We start from the raw sequence: 9,643 nt of genomic DNA on the forward strand, positions 1-9,643 counted from the left end.
ACCCCCCCTAAAGGGAAAACCCCCAAAAAAAAAAAAAAAAAAAAAAAAGCCTAAGATTTTAACTAGCACTGACCCTAAAGTCCATCTGGGCCAGTCCGCTCCACCTAAAGTGCTTAATCTAGGATTCCAGTTCACCTTGTGGCTGCCTTTCTCCTATCAGTAATAATTATGTCTGGCTCAGACCTTTGGGACTACAAAACCACCAGCCTTGGTGCTTTCTGACAATTTGAAGTCCTGATGATTAGCCACAGAAGCCTTGTCAGACGCGGAGGCCTGCAGGGGTCCTCCTAAGGGAAGATTCTATCTGTGGGTTTTCCCGTGAAGGAGATCACTGCAGGGCCAGGTGTGATACAATGGAGCACAACAGGACCCATGTGGGAAAGGTCCTGGGTTCGTGTCCCGGGATCTCCCTGAACCCTCCTGGTGATGCACACAAGTCCATGATCCGGGCTGGCTGAGACGAGGGTGGATCTCAGATCTCTCAGATCTCATTGGGGGTGGATCTCAGCATGAAGACCCCATTGGGGGTGCTGTCTCTTTGTCTCTGTCATAGAATAAACAAATTGAATAAACATTAACAATAAAAAAGTAGATCTGGGCCAGCTGGTGGTGTGGTAGTCTCGGTGGCTGGGTGTCACATGGATGACTGCATGGTTCCATCCCCAGATCCAGTGAGTGAGAAACAAGCTGGGCACATGTGTATGCGTCCAAAATCCTAAAAAGAGGGAGAAATGGAGAAGGGATTGCAGCATGATCATCCCCATAGACAAGTGCTCTCACTCTTTTTCTCTCTCTCTGTATCTCTCTGGTGAATGCATGTGCTTTTGGGCAAATTTTTAAAAAATTCAAAAGAAAGAAAGAAAAATAGGTCACTGTAGAATGCACACTCACAGCACCACCACCATGCTACGTCCATCACCATGTTCTTCCTGAGGGGCTGACCAAAGATGGGGTCCCTGGTCCATCCATGTGGGCTGGTTGAGTGGGACCCAGCTGAGTGCTACAGGGCAGCTGCAGGGAGAGTCTGAGTCCACAGCCAACAGCCTCAGACTTTCACTCCAGGGCAGCAAAGCTGCACCTCGAGTCTTCAGTGTGTGATCACCGGGAGCCCATTTTCACTCCTGCCAGCACCGCCTGAGGTGCTAAGGAGAGGACAGAGCACAGAGATAGGACCTTGGGTGCTGTGACTGTGGTCCCTCACCAGCCTGGTCCACTCCTCTCACCTCACCAGGCTGTTTCCTCCTGTGTTGCTTACCCACAAAGTGATCCTGAGTATGCTTTGCAGAGGTGAAGCACAGGCCAGTGGGAAGGGTGAGGCTGACTAAGGTGACCCTGTCAAGGGCTTAGCAAAGCCAAACTTCTCTAGTAGGGATATTTGAGATGAAGGCTGATACAGTGGACAGCCATTGTGTTTTCTGCCAAGTTTCTATTCCTTCCTTTTTTGGGGAACTCTGACTTGCCTGTTCTATATGGTTCTGGTGAGGCTGCTGATGACAGGACCCTGTCCTCTGACCAAGGTCTTCATTTGGGACCTGCTGTGTCCTTATTTGTGGAGAAGGAAGATCTTTCTGGTTTCTGCTCCCTATGGAAGGAAGGGGGACCTCATCTGGTTATTGGGAAGGTCCGGCATTGCCCATTTCTGAACACTTTCTATTAGGATGAGCTGTCTGCTGGAAGTCCATATTCTGCTTAGCAGGGGCTGGAGGCACCCCTGGTCCAGCCCTATGGGGTAGCAGGTATTTCTATTTCTGGGCTTCTGTATGTGGAAGCAAACCTGCTCCTACCACATTCTCTAATAAAATATTTACCCATGACACAGATTGTGATTGTGATATCTATTTGCCTTATTCCTTTGTCTTATTCTCAGTTGATTCACAACTCTGGTGGTAAAGATGATAATGATGATGATTAATTTGCTAGAGGGTACATACACTCCCCAGAGAGAGAGAGAGAGAAAGTGAGAAAGCATCCCCCCCTTGGGGGACAGTCATGCCACAATCCTTTCTCCTTCATCTCCCCTTTCAGTATTTTCAAGATGCCAGGTCCAGGAATCGACCATGCTGTTGGCCATGTGGGATCCAGCTACCTTAACCACTATGCCAAGGTTGGCCCGAGATGACTATTATTTTTAAAAATTATGAGGATGTTTGATCCGAGCTAGGTCAGTAGGATTCTCTCTCCTGAGATTTTGAAACAGATAGGGACCTAATTTGGTTGAAACAGAGTTCTCCAGGCTGTTCCCTGGAGAGATAGTTGGTGAGCTTACTTGCTGAGGCAACTGGCCATGCCCTGGTTTCATCCTTCTAAGACATGGATGTTTGGCTTTTAGTTTATGAGAGATACAACAATAGCATCATTCTTTGGTTGGATCTTAAAGAATAGACAAGATTTCTGCTCAGCAATAAAGAGAAAGTGGAGGTGAAGTGGAGACCTTGTAGAGAGGAAAGTGAAAGCAAGGAGGCAAAAAAGCCCATGAAGTTTTGGAGAAGAGTCCAGTGTAATTTGGCTAAAACATATTACATACAAAGGTACCTCAAAAAGTTCATGGAAAATAAAATTAAAGCACAAGTTTTATTCTGGTGAAAAAAGAAATTAAAAGCTATTTATAGGGTTTTTTCATAATATACATTACCCATTAACTTTTTGAAGACCTTCTGTATGTAGATGAGTAGGAGATATGGTAGGGTGGGGCCAGCTCTAGACACATGTTAAAAGCCAGGATAAGAAATTTTGTTTCTATCATGTGGGAATATGAAGACATTGAACAATGGGGTGACATGCACAAAGGTAGACTGAACATCAGGTAAGAAACTACAACAGGGACCCAAGTGATAGTTGCAACTCTCTCACTTTCTCGGTTTTTGTCCTCACTCTCCCTTCGGTCCTATTCTTCTGAGGTAACGAAAATGAACAGCCAGTGTGTAATTTCTACACCTTTCTTTTGCTCACATGAACAAATACAAGCAACTATAGCATATATTCCCTCCTCCATAGAAAAGCTATCATGTGTCACACCACAGACATTGCTCTGTAACTTGTTTTTACCTCACAACTTTCAGCAAATACTTTCCAAGTTCTTGCACACAAGTCTGATTCAGTTTTGTTTTCAATGGTTGCATTTTAATCTATATTTGGATCTCCATAATTTATTGATGTAAATTGACCTGGCTAGTCATAAATAGTCAGGTTATCTCAAGCTTTTGCTAATATAAAAATAACATAATAAAAGTGTTTAAAATGTATTCTTATGTACTTACTTCAATGGTTTTTTTTTTCTTTTTTTTGGTTGAACAGATGCTCAGAAGTAATACTCCTAGATGAAAGAACAAGTCCATTTAAATTTTTAATAGATATTTCCAGATTACTTTCCCAAACTGTCATAACAATTAATTCTCATGACTATGTTCAGCTGTTTGATGGCAAGAACAAAAAGTCTGATGATACCAAACATGGCAGACTATGTCTACTGACTGAAGTTTGTATACTTTTCCTGGTGGAAGTGCAAATTTTGACCATTTTGACAAGAGGCTTAATGTTATTTTATAAAGTCACACAGTCGTTCATGTAGCTCATGACTCAATATTTTCACTACTAGGTATAAACATCAGAAAAACACTTTTATGTTCATATCAGAAAACTCATGCAACTATGTTTTAGCAGTACCATTCATATCAGCAAAAACCCAGAAACAACAAATGCCCTTTTATTTTAAACGATTTATTTATTTATTTATTTATTTATTTATTATTTAAAAATTTGCTACAGGGCACATGCACTCACCAAAAAGAGATAGAGATAGAGATGAGAAAGAGAGAGAGAGAAAACAAGCCACCAGATCCAGGAATAGATCTGTAGTCAGCCACGTGGGAATCCAGTGCCTCGACCACCGTACCACTCACTGGCTCCATGCCCTTTTAATTTAAATTTTTTTTGCTTGTTTGTTTATGAAAGAGAGAGAGAAAGGTTTTTAACAAGGATTCTTCTGCCCTGGTGTTTCAGCTAGCTAGGACCACAGGTACATGCCACCATGTCTGGCCTGCTCAAGTTGGACTGGGAACTCAACCTGGGTCTCCCATATGGCCTCAGCCTACAAGAAGTAGTGTCTTAGCATATGCTATCATGGCTGGGCCCCAAAACAAATGCCCTTTGACAGAGCATTTATGTTAGATGTATGGGTGTGGCATCACCACGGAAAAGTAAAGATGAATGAACTACAGCTATGCTTAATATATTAGATTATAATACATCATGACTTTCCCGATGACCTAACAGTGTGTATATATATATACACTTTGTAATAAATATGTATAACACATATTATAGATGTATAAAATATTGAGTGAAAAATTAAATCCAGAAGAATATTGTTTACTGCCATTAGAAACAACAAATATGAACAAAACTATACATAAAATAAACTTTAAACAAAAAAAAGTCAAGATAAAAATAGATCAGTGGTTGCCTTAGGTGGGGCAGAGAGGGATTCGATGGAGGAAAAACACAGGCAGATAAAGGTTACTTCCAATGCTCCGGGTCTTTGAAGTGGTTCATGAGTATTAATTATATCATAGAGGACAATTAGTTAATTAACTCACTAGCCAATCAATTAATCAATTAAAAGAGGGCCATTTATGAGAGAGTGTCAGGAACCAAAACCTATACAACAAAAAGAAAACATAGGAAATTAAAACAAAGAAAAATGAAACAAATATGCCAAAGAATAAGAGGTGAGATTTGAGTCCTGGGAGACTAAGTTTCTATATAATGGCAAGTCAGGATTCTCTGCCTCCCAGGTTTGGATTAGGGCACTTATGAGATGTTGACACGTTCAATACAGAATCCCTGCAAGACATTTGGGTGGCTTCGTAATAGCAAACAGCACAGATTTTCCGTCACTGCAGTTCTCTTGGGTATTGATGACGTCAGGGTCTGTCATCCTGAAGGTCTGAGAATGATTGGTTTCTTCCTACTTCATGTGTTTCATCCTGTGTGGGGGAAATACTGTCTGGAAATGTTTATCTTGCCCTGGAGCGATGTACCCATGGGCTGGGGTAAATCAGCACCAGGAGTCACATGCCATTGCTTGGGGTTCAATTTGAGGCTGCACAGAGCTGGGTGATCTGCCCAGAGGTGAGCTGTGTAGAAGACACATTCACCTCCAAATCACCTCTCTGCTATCCCAGCCAGCTGGCAATACCTCCAGGCCTGCCCCAGGAAGGGCACGGACGAAAGGGTACAGCAGATTGGAAGGGGAAAGACTGTCAGGAGGAATCGTCAGGAATCGTGTCCAATTGGGGCCATCTTGGCTTTAATACAGGGACATCTGGCCTCTCCCTGAAGGGTTCCTGCGCTAAAACAATCACCTTCCTCCTGAACTGGCTTGGCTGCCCTCTTTAATAAGAAAAGGGTTAAGTTGCTCCTTGCGGTCAGAGTTTGACAAATATGAACAAAACTATACATAAAATAAACTTTAAACAAAAAAAAGTCAAGATAAAAATAGATCAGTGGTTGCCTTAGGTGGGGCAGAGAGGGATTCGATGGAGGAAAAACACAGGCAGATAAAGGTTACTTCCAATGCTCCGGGTCTTTGAAGTGGTTCATGAGTATTAATTATATCATAGAGGACAATTAGTTAATTAACTCACTAGCCAATCAATTAATCAATTAAAAGAGGGCCATTTATGAGAGAGTGTCAGGAACCAAAACCTATACAACAAAAAGAAAACATAGGAAATTAAAACAAAGAAAAATGAAACAAATATGCCAAAGAATAAGAGGTGAGATTTGAGTCCTGGGAGACTAAGTTTCTATATAATGGCAAGTCAGGATTCTCTGCCTCCCAGGTTTGGATTAGGGCACTTATGAGATGTTGACACGTTCAATACAGAATCCCTGCAAGACATTTGGGTGGCTTCGTAATAGCAAACAGCACAGATTTTCCGTCACTGCAGTTCTCTTGGGTATTGATGACGTCAGGGTCTGTCATCCTGAAGGTCTGAGAATGATTGGTTTCTTCCTACTTCATGTGTTTCATCCTGTGTGGGGGAAATACTGTCTGGAAATGTTTATCTTGCCCTGGAGCGATGTACCCATGGGCTGGGGTAAATCAGCACCAGGAGTCACATGCCATTGCTTGGGGTTCAATTTGAGGCTGCACAGAGCTGGGTGATCTGCCCAGAGGTGAGCTGTGTAGAAGACACATTCACCTCCAAATCACCTCTCTGCTATCCCAGCCAGCTGGCAATACCTCCAGGCCTGCCCCAGGAAGGGCACGGACGAAAGGGTACAGCAGATTGGAAGGGGAAAGACTGTCAGGAGGAATCGTCAGGAATCGTGTCCAATTGGGGCCATCTTGGCTTTAATACAGGGACATCTGGCCTCTCCCTGAAGGGTTCCTGCGCTAAAACAATCACCTTCCTCCTGAACTGGCTTGGCTGCCCTCTTTAATAAGAAAAGGGTTAAGTTGCTCCTTGCGGTCAGAGTTTGGCTGGGTGGGTCAGGATGGGAGCACAGGTTCACTCCTGTATCCCGGGGCTTAGAATGGAGCTGTCTGGAGAAGCAGCCATAATTGTTTAATGACAGACGAAACACTCACTTTCTCCAGCAGCATGAGAAGATGGTGAGCTGTTATTGTTATTATTTTTGATTTAGAAAAAGAGCGAGTCATAAAGCTCCAGGGCCACTTAGCTAATGGATACATAATTCACCAGGAGTTTTCTAATGCATCATGGCATGGGCATTAGCGCCAGCTCTCTGCTCCTCTCCCAGCTGTAGTCGGCTGAGCAGTTGGGGCCAAAACTAACACAGTCTGGATTGCTCCGAACAGTCCAGGATGTCTGTACTGGAGCTTCAGCTTCAGGCTATGTTTCAGGGCGTGGACCCTCAGAGCTTATTTTAGCAGCAAATTTGAATTTGTCAACAATAAGATTACCTACTCAAGAAGATAGAACTATATTGCAATCTTTTTTTTTTTCTGTTTTATTCTGTAAAAATATGGAGCACTTCACGAATTTGCATGTTATCCTTGCGCAGGGTCGTGCTAATCTTCTCTGTATCGCTCCAATTTTAGTATATGTGCTACCAAAGAGAGCACTATATTAGTCTTTTACCTGACCTGTTGTCTCTGCAGAAACTGCACATATTGGGACCCAGTCTCCCTACTTTGATCCTTCTCCTTCTCAAGAAATGGGTTTACCTGTCTCTAAAGAGGCTCTGAAATTTGGTAATATACTCTGTCCACAATGGTCAGATTCTCCTCCCCAACTTCTCATCTTGAAATTCTGCTCCTTCTTCAAGGTCCAAATCTAAGGTTGCTTCTTTTTGCAATCTCCTTATTTCTCCTAGTTGGAAGTAAACCATTCTCCTCCTGCACTTCCCCCCATGATGGCATCTGAGCTGCATGCCATGTGCTGTGGTCATGTGCAGATCTGCTTTTCTGATTGGCTACTATGTCCCTGGAGTGCAGAGAATGAGGTGATGAGTAATGGCATGTGTGCTTTGTTTAATATAGAGTTAGAACATGGAGGCCACTAGAGGGACAGTAGCCGCCACTCTGCTCTGCATAGCTCCTGGTACAAAGTCGAAGCTGAGGCAGAAAGGAGAAATGACTTCAGCTTCAGTCTGAAGCTAGGATTCAAAATCAGTTCTTCCAGTCTTCAAAAGCTGTGTCTACCACCCCAGACCTTCTCCTTCCGGAAAGTCAGGCTGATTTTTCTGTGGGAGCACATGTCACTAAGGAGAGTCACTGACCCCGGGATGGGCATGACCCACATTAAACATATCCAGAATTTATGGAGGGCTGCAGCTTCTTCTACCAGAAAGGTCCTTTGATTATTTGAGATCATGAAAAGATTTCCTCCCCACCATCCCCCAAGTCTGCTTCACTGAAAGGCAAATCAAGACAGAGGATGATGAGCCCTGTGGTGTGAGCGCTGGTGCCTTATGAGCTTGTGCATTTGCCCTGAGATGTAGTGGGACGCTCACCCTCACAGTGGACTTAGAGTGGGGAAAGGGAGGCCCACCCTCAGAAGGTGGGCATCTCCAACATTTCACTTTAGCAGTAGACTCCAAGCAGTTTCCTTACTCCAAAGAGCTAAAAAAAGCAAGAGGCTATAGCCTGTTTGAAGAACCCACTCTTGTAACAGGGGAGATGTAAGAGTAGTTAAAACTCAGCTAACATTTGTCAGTCCCAGAAGCACCGCCAGTGTTCGCCCAGATGACTCAGAAGGAGGCCTTTTGATGGGAGTGAGTGATGGGTATAATAAGCCACAGCGCTCTGGGCTGGGCCCTGATTGCATTAACAACTATGCCCTGAAGCCTGATGCATTGATTCAATTCACCTCACATGGTAATAGGCCAGCTCTGGTATGACGCCTCTTCCCAGATGCATCTGATAGCAGGGGATCATGAAGAAGGACCCAAGGTGGTGAAGATGGCAGTGGATACAGGCTGAACCACTGCATCCATGATTACATGGTTCTCCTGGGGCTGGAGGTTCTCCTGGGCCATATGGCAGTGGACATTTTCTGTAAAGAATGGACCATCCCTTCACTTGGTTGGATCTGGCATGGTCCCTTCGTTGCCTTTTTTTGTTGTTGTTGTTATAGGGCACGTGCGCTCACCAGACAGACAGAGACAGAGAGACAGAAAGCGAGAAATCACCCCCAGGGAGGATGGCCATGCCGCAATCCCTTCTCTTCCGTTCTCCTCTCGGGATCTTGGGCACGCACGCACACGCACCCAGCCCTTTGTTGCTTTTTATGATGCAACAGGTAAGATAGTTAGGGGGTAGATGCAACCCCGTAAGATAGTCAGGGGGTAGAGAACGCCATGGATTTCTGGAACCTGCTCATTTTTGTTTAAACTTTGTTTTCCTTCATGCCTCTGGTTTGGTTTTCTTTGTAGTTTTGAAGTTACTAAAATCTATTGGCTCATTGTTTTCAAAACTTTGGTTCATTTAGCAAAGGGAGCCTGGATTAGCGGAGAGAACATTTGATTACGAACTCAGAGATCTCACCATCTCCATGGTCTTGGCAATTCACTCAACAAATATTTAGGACCTTCATTCTGTGTAGGGGCTGCTACCAGATGCCATGGGGAATGCCAAAACAGCTCCTACCACATCTCCTGTGTTTCACTTTATCCGAACATTGGGAATCATGGGATGTGCCCAACATTTCCCATAAGGTTGTAGTTAGGACCAAGCTTCTGTGAGTGCCAGCACTCAGAGGCACTTAGCAATGACACTGAAAGTAACTTGGCCTTTTCTTTGTCCTGGTGTACCAAGAGCCTCACTAGCCCAAGTGTCATCAAGATGCGAGGGCTAACTTTCCATTTTTAATGAAAAACAAGGCATTAATTATAACCTTTTGGTTTATCCAAGGGTGGAATTTAAGAACCAAATAGATAAATTCAACCTTCAAGTAAGTCTGAGAAAATCACAACTAGGGCAAAAAGGGGCTGCCTGCTCCTTCGTTCTGCAGGGCCAGGGGCTGCCTGCCAGACTTACGCTGCTTTCCTGGAACATTAAAAATATATAGTGCCCAAGAAGTGAAAGAGAAATGTAGTCTTAGCCCAAGGAAAACAAATGTAGGTCAAGAAAGACCCCTGAGGAAAACACCAGCCCCTCTGCCAACCTCTTTTC

At 43.8% G+C, this 9,643-nt stretch overlaps 1 non-coding gene across 1 annotated transcript; it reads right to left on the reverse strand.

The window, feature by feature from the left end:
- Nucleotides 1-6,987: 6,987 nt before the first annotated feature.
- Nucleotides 6,988-7,093, reverse strand: LOC114009319 (U6 spliceosomal RNA). Its single transcript, XR_003550763.1, has one exon. It is a non-coding gene; the product is annotated as a U6 spliceosomal RNA (small nuclear RNA).
- Between the last annotated feature and the right edge of the window lie 2,550 nt (nucleotides 7,094-9,643).

The sequence above is a fragment of the Tupaia chinensis genome, unplaced genomic scaffold (genome assembly GCF_000334495.1).
Source record: "Tupaia chinensis unplaced genomic scaffold, TupChi_1.0 Scaffold000515_1, whole genome shotgun sequence".
Taxonomy (NCBI): domain Eukaryota; kingdom Metazoa; phylum Chordata; class Mammalia; order Scandentia; family Tupaiidae; genus Tupaia; species Tupaia belangeri.